This window comes from Cardiocondyla obscurior, linkage group LG18 (assembly GCF_019399895.1).
Source record: "Cardiocondyla obscurior isolate alpha-2009 linkage group LG18, Cobs3.1, whole genome shotgun sequence".
NCBI classification, from domain to species: Eukaryota; Metazoa; Arthropoda; class Insecta; order Hymenoptera; family Formicidae; genus Cardiocondyla; species Cardiocondyla obscurior.
The window spans coordinates 3,025,717-3,043,581 of record NC_091881.1 but is presented as its reverse complement, the minus strand read 5'-3'; the positions used below and the strand labels follow the sequence as shown (position 1 = coordinate 3,043,581).

At 43.2% G+C, this 17,865-nt stretch overlaps 1 protein-coding gene across 2 annotated transcripts in view; it reads left to right on the top strand.

Annotated features, from left to right (window-relative positions):
- The window catches only part of Mub (poly(rC)-binding protein mub), a 113,554-nt gene that overhangs the window by 23,167 nt on the left and 72,522 nt on the right, over positions 1–17,865 (top strand). The window contains exon 1 of one of the 2 annotated variants that reach the window (XM_070668804.1): positions 10,868–11,197. The exons of the other annotated variant lie outside the window; for it this stretch is intronic. The gene's annotated coding sequence lies outside the window, so the exon portion shown is untranslated. Of the gene's footprint in view, positions 1–10,867; positions 11,198–17,865 lie in introns of those variants that run through there. 2 annotated transcript variants of the gene reach the window in all.

Here is a 17,865-nt window from a genome sequence, read left to right as displayed (position 1 = left end):
CGATAATTATAACTCTCTTTCGTTGCTACGTTTTTTTGTTTCTTTTTTTTTTTTCTTTTGATATTCGGTAGAGTACGAAAAATGTGATGAAGAGTAACTGGCTATTTCTCAAATTTAGGCCCGGGCCTCGCGAGTTTAAATCGAGATTCGACGGGAGTGTTAAGAATATTTCATTAAAATTAATGAAACGCCGACGTCACATACGAGAAGGGAGGCAGGAGCCATAATTGGAGAGGTCTCGACTATGGCAGCTGCACAGCTCTTTGTGCTGCGCACCTACCCCCTTCGGCTGCTGGCTGCAGCCCTCGTTCGAGCGTATCGCCCCGTTTCTCTGTGTCACCTTTCGCAATCCATCTCTATTTCTTTCTCCCTTTCTCTCTTTCTCTCGGTTTTCTCTACCTGTTTTATTATTAAAAAAAGAAATACCCTTATCATGAGTTGCAGCTTATATGCAAGGATACAACATCCATTACAATTGTCATGCTCCAACATGGAGTTGTTTACGCAGCCGTTGTATTCGCATCCCACGCAATGCTAAATGTAGCCGCTTATTCTTCAGCGCATGATAACATTCGAACGTCATATCCACGTTGAGTAAATGGAACTCGGAATCAAACGCATTAAGCTAAATACATAAAAGAACGATATTTAAACGTTACGTGTACGAACAATAAATCACAAACGCTTTGTAGGAAAATATTGGAACGCCATAACTGAATATCAATATTGACCGTGGAGTGTGCTTTTTTTTTTGCATTCTTATACACGCAGATTACACTCAATAAAATAATAATTTTTTATCAGTAAATAACACACTTGAAGGAAAAAAAAAGGGGGGGAAGGGTGCAATTAAATCTTTCGTGCTTTGTTTCCTCCGATACCTGCGTGCTACGTGTAGCGAAACGGTGGCATTCGAAAAAGATTTATTCTCAATAATGACGTTCGCGGATCCCTTTGCACGCGGTCCGAGACCTGACCCTTTAAGCCAGACAGGCTTTTCTATGGCCTCCACCTGCATGACTGTATTGTAAGTCCTCCCTCGCTTCTCTCTCTCTCTCTCTCTCACACACACACACACATTCTCAAAAGAGTTTTTTGCACACACTCACACGCTCGAACGATTACTCGTACACTCGGGCGAGTTTGCCCGCTCGATACACGTGTGCCTACGTGAACGCGATATCCCATATCGTACTGCACAGAAACTCTCCCTAGCGAGGGAGAGAGAAAGGGAGAAGAGAGAAAGAGAGAGAGAGAGAGAGAGAGAGAGAAGAGCTTTGAAAGCTCTCGCGCCTCTCGCCCAGACTGTCATTTCGATCCTGACTGAAACAGTCCCAGCGGTTCTCAGCCGGAAAAATGCCCATAATGAACGATGGGGTAGTATTTTGTCGGTCTCGTATAAAGAATTCGGATGATCTAAACGCGACTAACGTGGCGAGCGACAACGAGCTTTGTGGTTGAACTATTGCATCACGTGGAGAGGAAAAGAAAAATTTTATATTAACAACAAAACTGATATAGAATTATCGCGTATTAATATAGAATTATTACAGAATTATTAAAATGTCTACAGTAGTTGTGGAATTACACCATGGAATTACAAATTTAAATGCTGCGGCAGACAATTTCTAGACATAATGTTTAATCTTATAATTCCTTAATGGTCCACAACCACTATGACATTAAAGTAATTTTTAGTATAAAATTTTCTTCGCGTAGCATACGTGGGTCTTTTATACGTGAGGCATTTTAATACGCAAATACATATACAGAATTGTTTAAACTCTCGTTCTTTTAATTTGTATTTCTGAAAATTTTATATTTTTATTTTAAAATATTTAAATTAAGTTTTTAGAAAAGTGAGTTAATTAACTGCGGCCTCGCCCTTTCTCTATCCGAAATTTACAGTGACGTTCACGCGCGCTTCTCTAACTGGCAGAAGCAACGACTCTTTGTATTCTTTAAGTTACTTCTCTTCGGTAAATTATAGCCTCAGTTGTAACACGAAGAGAACTTTTAGTCATTGTCGGAAGTATACCATTTGGAGTTGCAATAAGTACCGTTCATGATAAATTTCTTTCGTTTTATCTTAATTAAGCGGGCATATTTTGCAGCGACTTTCTATCGCGCGATGAGATAAAAAAAATTTTTTTTAATAAAAAAATAAAGCAGAAATTAGACGAGCGGGGTTTTTCAGTTAAATAAATCTTCTTTTAACGAGCACCCGGTATAGCCGGCGCGTGTATGCAGCGAGTGGGCCCGTTGTAACGCTTCAGCTAGTTCCTCTGCCCTCTCGCATCCCTTTCTCACCCTCCTGTACCAGCGTAGGGAGCGAGGAGGACGAGAGGGCGAGCAGACACCCCACCGGCCCCCTTCGTCTCGTTCGTTCTCCCTTTCGCCGTTCTCTCCCTTTCGCCCTCTCTCCTTTCTCTTTCTCGCTCACGCCATGATCAATATTACGCCCCAGAGCTACGGCATCCAAACCGACCTCGAGACGGACTTCTTCCTGCTCAAAGCATCCCTGAGCCGCGCGGTGGTGCAACTTCCGTCTCGAAACTTTTCCAACACGCGAGATCGGAAACCAGAACGAGAAATTAAAAGCCGGGAAGAGCGGCGGCCGTCTGGATCACGCCGTGGAGTCCCGCTGCGAAGTTTTCCCTTGCCCTCTCGCCCTGCCGGAAGGGGCCGGAATGGAGTCGATAATAGTCCCGGTAATTGCGTTGCTCGCTTGGACTGTCATACGAAATCGTCGAGATTGATTTCGTGGGCTCGACAAGTGCCGTGGTCAGATCCGATCAGGGTTTTACCGATTACGATCGAGCGAATGTTCCTTTCGTTGCAGATTCACTCTTTCTTTCAATGCCAATGCCTTTATGTTCCGAATTGTTTTCATAAATGTTTTCTAATTGATTAACTTTATAAAAACGCGGGATAAAAAATGAATCTTTGTTTGCTATAAAAATTAAGTCTTTATTTCTGCAAATTACAAAAGTCTTATATTAACGCGCCTTAGTAACTCCACGTGTCTGTTGCCTTGTATATCGAGGAAGTAATTCGGTTGCATTAACGTTGTCGCGTCGGGATTGTGACGTGAAAATCCCGTTGGACGGATATATACGTCTGTAAGCCGACATGTTCTAACTACCGTTCGACCGTACTAGATCATACTGCATAAAGCCCACGTCACACTCGAGACCAAAGCCCGTCAGCTTGGTTCTCAGGAATCTTCTCACGACAGATGATTCATTCGCGAAGAGCGGCTGACCGATGGCTCTTGGTTGAGAACCACCGATAAGGGGAAAGGGGGGTAACAGATTTCCGGTCGCCCTCGGGGGCCAGGATATATTTGTACAAGTAGTAATATAGTGGTTTGATCAGACCGGGAGCGCGAGCAAGCGCGAGATAAAGCGGAAACGGGAGAGCAAAAGGGAAGAAAAGATAAGTAGCGCGTCATTTCACGTGGCATTCCCGGTCCCTTAACCTTCTGGGCGGACTGTACGGCGGCTAGGTCAGGGACTGTACGTCTGCCTCTCCAATCTGCAAGCTATTGTAACACTCCTCCGCATCTCTACCCCTCTCGCGTCTCCCCCTCGGTTCCTCCTTTCCCGCCATCGTCTCCGCCGTCGTCGTCTTCGCGGCCGTTCTTCCTACTTCTCTTCTTTCGCCTCTTCCTTCTGCAAGCGAAGCGCCTCTTCGCCCTACGCGAGCTCTACCCTTCGCCGTATTTCCACTCTCTCGTGGTCCTCGCGGTCCTTCGGGAGTTAGACAGCTCGGCGCCGCTTGTTCTTCACCCCCTCGTGACGTCACACGGTGTCAACGTGAAAATCATTTACTTCTTTTTTCGGTAAAGGGAAGAGTTTGCGAGGGCAATATTTAGTATAAGGGAGAGGAAGAGAGTCGGACCAAACTTTATTCAATGCGTGGTAATGATAATGTTAGGATTGCAGTTGTCAATATCGTAATTGCATGACTGCGGTGGTCAAGAATGAGGTCAATGGGGAGGTTGAACGTTGAAATATATATTGCGCACATATTTACGAAAGTTTAATCTGATATATATGCGTCATAGCTTACGGTTCTAGTATTCGTAAACGTTACAATGCAGTTATGTGATTATTTCAAGAGACTAAATTAAGAGGATAGAGTATAAAGAAAATTTGCGTTTAAATTTGAAAATAATAAATAGAACGTGATTGCGTTTTCAATTATATTATGTTCATATATTTCTGCCATTAGGTCGAAAATTCCGAAGTGAATATACGATGCAAAGATAATGCATAATTTAATTATTAACGTCGCTAAAAGAAGCACAATATTTAATTGGTAATTTTTCGTCGTTAATTACATTTATTTCCAGTTTTGTACATATTATTTCACGTATATAACACAAGCACGTCCTTCCGAGCAAATTAAATTATCTCAATGTACTATCTGATCATTTAAAGTTTAAAGCTTCAATAAAGCTCTTCTTCGCAATCGTTCTATTATCGCGTCGCCTAGTGGCTCGCATTCTTCGGGACAGTTAAAACAATTCGATATTGTTATTTCAGAGATTGTTATTATTATATTGCAGTAAAATAGCCACTCGAACGTCAGGGAAAATATTGTGCGCCGGGCTTTTTAGGTTGCGGAAGATCTACGCTCGCGGAAAATCTGCTCTCGCAGCTTCTCGTCGGGATCTTCGACGCGTTGAAAGTTCCGTGAGTGACAAATTCTCACTTTATCGCGAAATAATCCGGACGTTTATAAAGACATCCCAAACGATTTACGAGCACTTGGCTCGTTTACCACGTCGCAAAAGAACCGTAATAATTTATCCGGTTGAATAATTTCACGTCAATTCATTTTCGTGATATCTATTTTGTAATGTTAAATTTTCGCGGAATTTATTCGCGGTTACAGAGAACGGTAGCTCCGGGTTAGCCAATTTCGCGATATAATCTGTAAAATCTGTGCAATTTCATTCGCCGAGAGAAACAGAAAGAAGGGGAGAGAGAGAGAAAGAGAGCTAGAGATAGAGAGAGGAAGAGGTCTTCGTACTTCTCCGTAAATCTCGGTAACTTGATGAAGTCCTTATTAACCGCGGGCTTAAAGCTGCCAGATGCGAGAGGTTCTTAAGATGTCCGGAACGGCGAAAATCGATCGACATTCGCAATATTTTTCTCGAAGCTTTCGTGTTTAGCGCACATGTCCTATCGGAGGATCTATTTGCAGTCACTTCTGTGTCAAAAATATTTGTTCGCCAATTGAAAATTTATTTCCAGCGCATATTTTGCGTTACGAATATAAAGATATATTTATTGAAAAATATGAATCTTTTTATCTCGAAAAATACGCGACAGTTGCACTACATATTAAAATGTTGATGAAATCATGAGTTTAATATTACATTTAATCACGGAATGCATTGGAAAATGTATGATTAGTCTTTTAATATAATATAATACAATAATTCCAGTTTTAATCTAGAAAAAGGCAGTTTTAGAGATTACATTATGTACACATGTAAAAAAATATTTTAATAATGAAACAGATATCATATAGTTAAACCTTTTCTTCTATGCTTTAAAACAAAATTTCTTTATTTAAAAAAAATGTAATCTGTATATTTATCACTCGCGTGCTTTTAAAAGCAAAATAATTATCCCGAAATATCGCGTGTACGAAATAATGTATACAGTAATCACACAATTTTATATTAAGATCAGCGTTAAAAGAATTATCAGTAAAATTACATATAGCAGTTATAATCGCAATTATAAAATACGATTAAAAAGTATATAACAATTCACGCCATTCTATTAAAATTAAATTGCATTGAAAGAGGAAAAAAAAAAAAAAAAAAAAATTGAACGGCATAATTCGCATACACTTTACGATCACTTGCAGAGAATGGAATTCGTTTCCTTTCACCTTTGGAACTTTGTCGCGCGCGCGGTCTCGCCGAAAAGATCTCTTCGTCTTCTTCCCGGAGAAAACGCGATTCGCGAAACCGATTTATCGGTCTCCTTCCGGCGCGGTGGCCGCGCTTTTAGCGAGATAGCGGCGCTAGCGAAATCGGATATAGGGAGAGCTACGTACTTGCTGTGCACTCAAGAAAATGTTTGTCGCGGGAGGCAGATATCGGCAGGTTTTCCGTCACATAAATCCACTTTGGTGCAGTCGCGTGTCGCGGAAGGAGACGGCGGCGGCGCGGCCGATCGGCACGACGGGAAAAGAGGAAGACGTCATCCGCCGCGGGGCTGGATAATGCATAAGTGACGGCACCGTGGCGCGTTGTGGGAATCATATCTCGAATTATGAATAAAATAGCGGCCGCGTCCCGACGTGTGCATGTGTGCGGGGTGAGTATCGACCGAGAGCCCGTCTCGCGCGCGCGCGCGGCACGTGAGAATCGCGTGTACGTGCACGTACACGTGGATCGAGCGCGTCCGCGTGCATCCGTATGCGCGACGTTGATTAATCCCGCAATTGCATCTCGGCTCGGACGATCGAAGTTGCCAAAGTTCCGTGCGGTATGGCGGATTTCGATGAATGTGGAAACGCGCGCGCGGGATGCTGCAAACGATGCGTTCGAAGCAAATCAAACTTCGCTCTTCTCGCTGTAGCCGTTGAATGTATTTAGGTTACAGTTTAAGGACCGGAATGAAAGAGTATATCGTCGACGTCGTTTAGGTCACCTGGCGCAGAACGCGAATATATTGGTCGGCCCTCGCATCGAAACGAGAAACAAATAATTGAAAAAAATAACCGGGCGTTTTTTTTTTATTTATTAATAATTGCGAAAAATTTATCGTCCCGTACGGCAGTGTTTTAATTTTCAATTTTTGACTGCCTCGTTGAAATGTTTAGTTGACTTGAAGGCAACGAACGTTTTCGGGTTCCTTAGAAAAACAATTAATAATTAATTGCGAAACGGCGTGATAATAATTTATCTTCTAGTTTCAACGAGGATGCACTATTTTTACGAACGTTTGGTTTATTCGGTTTACCGCCTGTATAAGATATATCGTTGCTCTGCCTAACTGATTAAACGTTCATCACCTTCAATCGATTGCTTTCCGACAAAGCGGCAAACATTTCGAAGACATATAGCAGGCACGTAAAGATGAATTATGTACACTCTTGTGGACCGAAGTGCGAGCCACATGTCGCCGAAGCGTGCGTTCGAATTATCGAAGTATCGGATCACCGAGTACTCTCTGCAACGTGCTGTGAATTCGAAAGCACGATTCCGAGGCCGTCCGTCGCAGACGAGATAATTGCGAACCGTGCACATACGATCGGACGGATACAGCCGACATCATGGGACGAACGTAATTTCCCGTTTTAGTATTTTCCTATTAGCACGTTACATCCGCGACATTAAGCTCGCATAAGCGATGAGTCCAGTGTTTGTTGCTTTCCTAAGGGTCGTTCAACATAGCGGTTTAATAACATGACTAATGGATGAGGGAATGATCGAATTAGAAAAAGAGAAAAAAGACATATTGGAATAATTTATTAAAAAAAATACGAGTTATAATTGTTAGAATTTATTATTTGTCATTTTGTCGCAAAGAAAGCTCGAAACCAACGAAAGCTATTGGCAGCATCCAAAACTCGCGATCGATATATTGAAAATATTTATTTGTTTTAAAAAGAAAAAAAATTATATATATATATATACATATATACGACTCTGTATATGAAAAATCACGAGAAAAAAATTAAATATCTGGCGCGAAGGCGAATTCAATATATATTCGGAAATGTGGTCTCGTCCTGACGCCGCCATTCGATCTTTATGAATCCGGTACGTCATTGTCACGGGCGAGATGCCTCTGCAGCGCCCCATCGGCGGAATGTCAGTGCGAGAGGCACTCTAGCGGGCTTAATTGACACAGACTCGTTGCTAATTAGTTTACATTACACTCTCCGTATCCTCCGGGTCCTGCCAAGTCGCTCTCTAGCCCGTGCCTCTCCGATATTGCGAGAGGCTCTTTAATGTCGGGCCTCGTCAAGCCGCGAACTAAAGGTGTGTCCGTGCGCACACGTGTCGGGCCGTGTCGCAGCGTGGTTCACGCCAACGCGCCCTCGCTCTCTGACGCACTCTCTATCTCTCTTTCTCTCTGTCTCTCTCTCTTTCGCCCTCATCCCCGTGCGTGTCTATCGCATCGGCAGAACGTCGGCGAGCATAACGCGATATACCCTCCATTCCAAAAACGCCGATGAAAACTGCCCCAGGTATCACATATCTAGCATTTTGCCGCATATCTGTACCCACGTGTAACAATCCGCACGCGTGACCTTTGCTTTGTGTCTCTGGAGGAAGTGGAGCGGTTGAAAAAGTAAGCTTCAATAAGCGACGGTTATTTCAGTCATTTCATTACGCGCGTTGCAAAAAAAAAAAAAAAAATTATACGGAAATCGCGAACTTCCGTTTGGCGCTTTGAAATTTTATCTCACGTGCTACTCGTGTCTATGCGAAGGTTTATATTTTCGCCAACAATGCGATAAACGAGCCGTTTGACACCGACACGCTCGTTTTTTTTTTTTTTTCAGAAGCTACAGTCGGCTTTTTTTTTAACGATCTGCGTCATCGCGATGAATTTAAATAATTCAATCAACGGGAGGTTTAATTAAAAACAGCGTCTCTCATAAATTATGTATGTAACGACGATCGCGATCAGTATCGTTTAAAGGCAGGGAAACAATACGAAAGACAATTTCAGATATAACGAGGAGATACCAATGTCGAAGTAGACGTCGGTGGAATCCGATTATGAAAAGCGAAAGACGATCCCGCGGAAAAAGTAAATAACGGTCACGCTTCCCTTTGAAAACTTAATTCTCGAATTAATCATTTATTTGCGCGGTCCAGCCTTTATGCGGCACTCACATTTCAAGGAACTCAAAACAATCGTCTCTTCCTCCTGATTTTAATTTACTTTGGAGCGGCTTAACGATAAGCAGTTTGAAACAATGTCTTTCACAAGACGGACACTCCAATTTGCATTTCTGTTTAATGCTAAATATCTATCCGATTGCAATTGCAAGTTCTTACTCGCAGACGAGGAGGTTACATCTAGGGTATAATTTACGCGTGTTTGTAAAATGGATGGGCAAGAGATTATGCAATTCGTCTTCTTTGGTACCAAAAAAGAAAAGAAAAAGAAAACCGGAGTAATTAACGTTCAAGACACTCGGTCAGAAATCATTTAATTAAAGAACGAAAATTCGGGCCTGCAAATAAATATATATTACGAAAATTAAACATTTGTAATGCATGGTAAATGTATAAAAATATGCGTCGGTATGATTTTAAATTTTAAAGTTCTGCAAAAATTTATGTCTAAGGGTTTCCGTTCCGAGTCAGAATCCGCGTTAATATAGCGTGACAGAAGAATGAACCTGGTTCCGCATGCTTTCCACGAACGCTTTTATTCACTACGCATCTCGGTAATCCTCCTCCTCTTCCTCCTCTTTCGTTCTTTCTTCTTCTTCATTTTTTTTTTTTTCTTTTTTATAATTGTCAGAAACTTCTCCGCCGTGTCGAGGAACGTGCAGCTCGCGGGTGCATTCGTCGAGACGCATCACTGCGCATATCTACTCTCGGATGCGCGAGGCGGTATCATTGCTGAACGCTCTCTGTCGCTTCTCCTTATTTTCGCTCCGCCGCCGGCTGCTTTCCGGGCGTTTCCACTTTATCCGCGAATTTTTCTCCTCGCGGGACGTCGAACAAAAATAACATGACCACCGTGACGCACATGCCGACGCACCAATCCCGGCATCGATGCCGACTTTCGTTACTCTTTTGTACAGCCATAAAGCGCTATCAGCGAAATGGAAACGTAGCCGAGAGGACTTCAGAATTTACGTCGCGAGCATTAGTTGCGATAAACGAAAATGTTTATTTTTAGATTGTACTGCCGAAGCTCACAAGCGATTGCGATTACGGCATTGTCTTTGATTATCAGTCGAACGGCAGGTAGAGCGCTGCGATAACCGATTTCAACGCTATCCGAATAATCAGGGAAGAGTCTCGTGTCGAAAGGATCATTGCGTATGCAAGACGAACATTCTCACCTGTTGCGAACTTCCTTGTTGATTCTAATCGAGCGTCTCTGACGAAAGTTTCAGACGCTTTCTTTTTTTTTTTTTTTTTTTACTTTGACTAACAACTGTTCTCTCGCTATCGATAGAAAAAAACTATTTAATCGTGAGTATTGCGTAATCTCGTTGATAATTATTTGGAATTTACTCGTTGTTAAACGCGGTCTACCCAGTAAAGAGTTAAAACGATTTAAATTAGATATAAAAAAAAAAAAAATTAACGAGAAGTCAAGTTTGTGGAATATTCGGGCTAGGATGTTTAACATGCGTATTAGCTGTATCGCAATATATTCCGTGAGATCAGTTTAGAAGGGTGGTTTTCGTTAGGTTCATTTAGTGATGCAAGTCGACACAGTCACGTTTTCGTCTGCGTTGTTCACCGGTTGCTGAAAAAAATGATAGGCTGATGCTACCATCAGTATCGTCGACTTGCGTCACTAATTGAAAAGCGCCCATTGCATAGCGGACTCGAGCCGGAACGGATCGCCCGACTGGAGAACGGCGTCGCCTTCGTCCGTGGAAGAAACCACTTCACTTCCGGTGCGCTCGTAACACGCTCCTCGGCGGGGGCGGCTTATCGTGGCGGCGTCGATCCGATTCGAAATTCCACGGTCACTCGACCTACCCCGCGATCTTCGGGCGCGCGCTACGACGTACCCTTATCCAGCTTCCGGGATTGGCTATATCGGTGGCGGCGCACATGAACGAGGGCCGGATATGCGCGCCGGCGGTTGCGCGCGGCGTGCGCGCGTATACGCGCCCACGAGCAGTGTCGCGTCAGCCCCCGGCCCTGTCGCACCACGTACCATCATCCAGATCCAGGTCCAGAACCTACACCTGTTTTCTCTTCTCTATCTCTGCCTCTCTCTCTCTTTCTTTCGCTCTCTTCTCTCTTACCAACCAACCGACCGACCGACCAACCGACCGACCTAATCCAATCGACCCATTCGCCGACATCACGATTCGTGGCCAGCGGTTCGATCGCCACGTTGTCGGGTCCAAAGTCGATCAGTGCTCCGCAATCGTCGGTCGTCGTTGCCGTTGACGTTTCCGGTTAACGTCGTGATTCACCCTCTTCTGTACGCAGAGTTAATCGTCACTGGCAAGTTTACTTACTTCTTCAGCTTCACTATTTTTACAACCGCACGCGACTGTATCGCGTGATACTGGTCGTTTATGTCACGTAGATCAGTGCTCTCCGGACCGGTCCAAAGGTTTTTTCGATTAATTGGAAAATGCACACGAGTGCTGGTATTAATCGGTACAGGTAAATCATAAGTTTTTATTCAGGTGAGGAAAGCACTGATCAGAATTGCATATTAATTATCTCGACTGAACTGAATAATAACATCTCTCGTAATTATACGTTTTATTTATAATTGAAAATGCGATACAATTTTTATCGATATCGTAAAAATCAATCAATCAATCTCAATCGATTACAATCTTACCGGGGATGAAAAACGGGACAATCAATGTCGGTAGTCAAATTTTGTTTTAGAAATTATTTAAGCGGATGTATTGGATGAAACTTGACACATACGTTTGTACATATATCGCTTTGTTTAATCAGAATATGATGCACGTTACGGTGGATGTCGTACATGTATGCGTGGACACACACGAGGGATGATTGTGCGTCCGCGCAGACTCCATATTGGTCCATGTGGACACTCGCGACTTGTTTTGATCGTAATGAACGCCGCATATTTGCAACTCGGTCGAAATAAAATTTCAAAACGGCAGAACTAATTACGTAAAATATCGGAAAAGCGCACCTGTCTTTACCAGCTTTCTATTCAACATTTAACGTACGTCTTTTATAATTCTTCCAGCGAGCGCTGGCTCTTCGAAAATAATATATAGACTCATTAATACTCTAGCGATTATAACTTATACAGACGACCCGCGAATCTAGCTCGTAATTAAACTTAAACTAGCTGATAGCCGCTAAGTAAGATCTAATTGAACTTTCCGCAAAATAATTCCGCTCCACCCTCGTAAAAAATTTATCGTCGTTCTTCTAAAGTCGATACTGCCGAAGTTCGTCACGTACAGTTCGCGAGTTCTTTTTTCTCTTTTTGCAATAGCCGTGCGTGCATCCAGGCAGCGCGGCTAAATCCAGATATTTATAAACTCCTTAAACTCTCGTCGCGCACGGTGTGGTAATTTATGTGTTATAACTGACTAAGTTATGCGTTAAAACTAACTGAGCTGTGATTCACGCACTCTGAGACTCAACGCTTTCATAAAAATCGCTGGCTCGCGTCATTATCAATACAAACGCCGTCGAGAGATGCGCGAATACCGTTTTCTCCATTTTTTCTCTCTCTTTTCTAATAAAAAATAATTCCAAAATGATTTTTTTCGTTTGATCAAGGCGATTACTCTCGATCGCTTCGACGGAATCGACGATTCTTACCCCCACGATCGCGTTACGTAACTTAGCTGTTGCTCAGATCGACGAGAAGCCGACCCCCGTCGAGATTTTGGACCGTGCAAAAGCCCCGCGGCGTCGGAACCGTCTCGTTTTTCGCTTTCCGTGTGGCACGAGCGGTGCCGGGTTAGTGCGTAATATTTCGCTTAATGATTGAGAGCGTGCGTTTCGAGATCTGTCGCCTCGGCACATCCCGCCGGTTAAAAGGGAGACGCTCAGACCCGCGCCTCTCTCCCACAAGTTTGTTCCGACAAATAGTATCGTCGGGTGGACTATTATTACATCTAGACAACAAATGTGCGACGGGATATCGCGGCTTGAGGCGCGGATCCGTTAATAACTTGCAGTCGGCGAAAATAGACGGGTGTTACACGGGGGGGTAAATATGCGCCGGAGTGCGGTGTACTTGGTACGTAGTTAGAGATCGGGTCACCGACTGCTCTCACCGCGCTTTTCCCATGAAATACCTTGAATATTTCGGCATTTAACGCATCGACTCCATCACCACCGCCTCGACGAGTTCTAATAAATTTTTCGATTCACCCGCCATCTCCTGCATCTTTTTCCGTATTTTTTGAGACAAACCACTTCTTCTTCCGCGGCAGGAAAAGAAGTATTTTATATACAGCGCGATAAGAAGGTAATAACATCAAGGGCCGAGGAAAAATACGAAGAATCGGTGTGAAAAATAATTCGCGATTTTCTAGGAGGGAAAAGAAAAAATTATAAAACGATCGGGACGTAAAAGGAAGCTACAAACGAGGTCGCAACTTTCTCGGGATCACGCTAGATCGTTTCGTATTATCTTATTCGGGCTGTATAACATTTTCTAGATTACGCGTCTCCCCAATCTTTCTCTTCACGTCTCACATCGAGTTGCAATTAAGGTTTCCCCTTTCAACAGTATTCAACAGTTCTCCACGACGCCGCCTCCCGCGTCGTCGCCGCGCTTTTGCTTTGTCCTTAAAGGAAGATTCGAACCGGTGAGCTGTGCAAAGAGGCTTTCACATTATCTTCGCCGCGGCGGCAGTTGACAGTGTGCGTCGAAACTTTTGTTCTAGTTACGTTAGTTTGAAGGGGAAAGAGAAACAGTGATGCCGGTGTAGAATAGATAAACGAGGGACAGAAAATTTGCGCGGGCGTGCAGGCGCATATGTATGCGTTTGTCAAAAGAGGCGTCATTATCGCTGGCGAAGTATTTCCGTTATCTTCCTCCGTTTGTCCGCTAGAGCGGGAGGAAGATAAATAGATAGATAGAGAGATAGGAAGATGACGATAGAGAAAGAGTCTGTGTGTGTGTGTGCAGAGCACGTATGCACGTATACTTGTATGTAGATGCTACCGGAGCGTAGAATAACTCGCATATCTCAGCTCGCCTGGAATTTCCACGCTGTCCACAAAATGCGCTGATAAATATCTTATCAAACGCCCCGTGCGTCTCGGAGCGGGCGTTAAAGATGGACGAAGGAATGCTCTTTGCGAGAGAAACGCTCCGGGCGAAGTGCGACGGGATTGCTCGAAATATATTTCCGTCGCGCAAAATAATTCTAATTTCGTAGACGCGGGTGGGATATGCCGTACGCGGGAATATCGGCGAGTAATTTATCGCGGGCTTCGTTTGCGAGACGTCGGGCGCATTGTCACACGCGTGATCCGGGTTAATAGTTTTGCGGAACGAGTGGACTACTCCCCCGTCCGATTTCAATTTGACTCGGTCCGAAACGGACACAATAGCGTCGAGATCTGTTCCGCAGCGCGCTATCACCCGCGCGCTTTTGTCTCCGGCGTCAAAAATTTTATCCCGCGAGACTTGGCCCGGAATAAAGTACGTAGCACGGAGCGCGGATCAGACATGAAGGATGAGAGCTCTCACGGCGAGAGTGATCCATGTCGACTTCAAAGAGCACAATACCAATCAAATTGGAAGCGGATTACTCGCATCTCATTCTCGTGTCAAACGTTTCCGCGAGCGGGAAGGTATTCGGAATTTTTCGTCCTCACAACATCCGGGCGCGCCCGCATTCATCTTCGACGCAACATTCGAAACGAGAGCGAGACATTATGCGAAGAGTCTGGCATTATGAACGTCTCCGCTCGGCATTGCTTTTTTTGATTACGACAGTCGCGGTTGACAATATTTTAATGAAAAACGAGAGCTCGCGGACTTTCTCTCGGAAAAGAAAAGATTTCTGAGGGTCCGGGATGAACCGCGGGACGCCCAGCGCCGACCGAGAACCGAATTGGCGAGGAAACGCGAAATTTACGTTCCACTTTGTCGGATCGGCCCGAAACGGGCTGGCAGAAAAATCGAATTCCGGCGTGTTAGAGATCAAAGGGGCGCGACGAAGGGAGTCGCGTAACTTAATTTCTTTATTTTTAGCCGCTTTAGTTCACAAGTGCGCCTCGTTCTAACGATCCGTGCTGTGAATTTCAAGCCTTTGCGAAATGTCTCCTAAACGCCTTTCCAACTCTTTCCAACTGCACAATGATTGAACGTAAAAAACACGTTCCGTTACTCGACCAGAGAATAAAAACGATTCATGTTCCGTTATCAGATTATCTTTAATTTCACTTTTACTTATAACGACGTTTATATAATATAAAAACGTAGTGGATTTTTTTAGGAATATGTGGTTTGCTATTGTTTGTGGTCACAGCGATTTTTAGTTTCTGATAAATCACATAAATCTTGTTACGCCTTTGCCAAACTCGGTCATTTTATGAGTGACCTGCTTTTTAACTCGGTAATAAAATATTGAATGCTCACTCATCATTTCACGTTTATAGATTTATAGCTTAAATTATATTTTTATTGTTTGTGCTTTAAAAATAAGATAATTAATTAATTAGTTTGTTTATGGAATTAAAAATCGGAGTCCTACCTTTTTTTTTCTTTTTTTTTCTCTTTTTCCTCGTTGGGAAAATAAATAGCGCGCGACACAAAAGCAATTGAAATAAAATTATATAAAATAATCGCGAGCGGTGGCCCGTTAAATAAACATTTTGTCTATATATATTTATATCAACATGTTATCTATTGCATTATTTAATCCGATTTAATTTTCATCTAATTCATTACGGCGATTAAACATTTAATTGCGCTTCGCGCTGGTTTATTTTATAGAAATGTGGAATCTGTAATCAGAACAATTTTGAATTTATCGATTGCCGTGCGTGGTGCGTCAAAAAAGTTGGCCTTTTTTTTTATCCCACAATAAACTACATGCGACCCGATTAAACTAATTATGCGGAACGCGATATTCGAATTTAAAAGAGATCTACGACTTTCGAACTCAACCTCCGTTGAAATAATTTTGAAAAATATCCACGAGCGAGCGTTATGTCCTGGAAACGTGTAAATTTAAGCCGTACTGATATTATTAATAAACGAACAAGAACCCCGCGTTGATTTTTCAATTGGAGAGTTTAAACTGCGTTATCGAATTTCCTAAGATAGTATATCGCATGACCGAATTCGCGGAGGCCTTCCCGAGGTCGGCGAACCCGCGGGAAAGATGTAATCTCCCGATAGGGAGTTAAAAACGGTGCCCGATAGCAGAAACGAGTGGACTATTCGGAGATTGTCCTCGGTTGCGCGACAAGACGAGCATGCCCTCGGCGAGAAAAGGGATCGCTTCGATCGAGAGAATCCCCCCCCCCCCACCGCTTTTGGTCGGTCGCTTGGTCTATAATTATACACGGCGCAAAAACAATCCTTACTTCATGATACAGCCGGGACGACGCGTGTTTCGCGGTTCGACGAGATAATTAGGCGCCCGGCCAAGACCACTCGGCAATCGCCAAACAATACCAGTTGCACGATTTCTTTCTCGGTTTCTCTCGATCGGACAATGTACGCTGGAAAGCGGATTTGGCGTTTACTCCGCTGATGGCAGCTAGCGAACGTGACTTTAGAGTCGTGTGCGTCGAGTTTCATATGTGCCGCATGTATGTACCGCGCCGGCCGGTTGCCGAAGACTGATTTCCCTCCCGTTCTCTCATCCCTTGCCTCTGCCACCTAGGGTTACGTACGCTAGCCGCTGTCGCCGCAGAAGATGCCATATCTGTACTTCGGCGTACCATTCTATCAATAGCATTATTAACTTCTAGCCAATCAATCGAGCGACGTTCTAGCTGGAGCTTATAATTTACGATAATTATCCTCGGCAGTTTCAACTTATTTCTTCTTAAAATAAAACTAATTGATTTTTCTCCCCGCTTGCTTCAAACAGCGGTTGGATTTATCGCGCGCGGTACGTACAATTTCTTAATAGATCGCGCGGTGAATTATCTGCAAAAATTTATATGGTCGTATATTATTTTAAATTACGGAGAATTAAAAAAAAAGAAAAATGAAAAAGTGGCTCGCTCAGCGCGCGGTTTTGCAACAGCGAAATGGAATTGCGAAGTTATACGGGCTTTATTAGACGTAAGAAACAATGGAAGGGATAAAACGAGGTGCGAGGAAAATAGAATTTTCCGTCACATAATTTATAGGTGCATATGAAGTACATCGGCGCGGAAATGTCGCGGGGATAACCTACTTCCACATCCGTATGTGCGTTTTTACGTGCATACGTGTGAGTAATATAGGAAATAGGTCGAGGGCAGTTTCCGCCCTGTAGATAGTTTTGTTAAATGAATATTAATGCGCGTCTAGTGAGAGACCGACCCAACCTTCATTTTGAATTCGAGTTTACAGACGTGAAAACGCTCCTTGCATTTAGGAAATACCGTTGGCACAAGATTCGACGCAAAATCGCGAGTTCTGCTATTGAAAGCGAACGACTTTTCATCCGCGGCTTCGTCGAAAGTGAAGCGAAGATAATTGACAAAGTGGATGAACAATACCTGTTAATAAAAAAATTAAAAAAAAAAAAAAAAAAAAGAAGAGAATTATTAGGTTACTGCGAGAATGTATAAGAAAGATAACTAAAAATACATTTTCTTTTTATTAAATCTTCCTTCATTTGCCGTACTTATTTCCCAGCGGGGAATGAGATTTCGAATCAGATTTCAAGCCCGCCCCTACGGGCAAGTACTTTTAATCGGTTGCACGGCGGAAAAAATATTATCTGAGTAAACCGAGGGGGATGCATCCGGATTCCCGAGTGTATTAAAAAAATTTTTTTCTTTTTTTTTTTGCGCCGGTTTTCATGCAATCTACATACATCGAACGTAAATATTAAACATGAAAGAGAAAAAAAAAAAAATATCGAGCAGACGATTATAATTACTACCAAATTGCAGTCAATTTCATAAACATTAATACGTCAGTAGTAATTCACTAGCTATCCTATAGTCGTTATATAATTTCCTCGTTACGTCTCGCG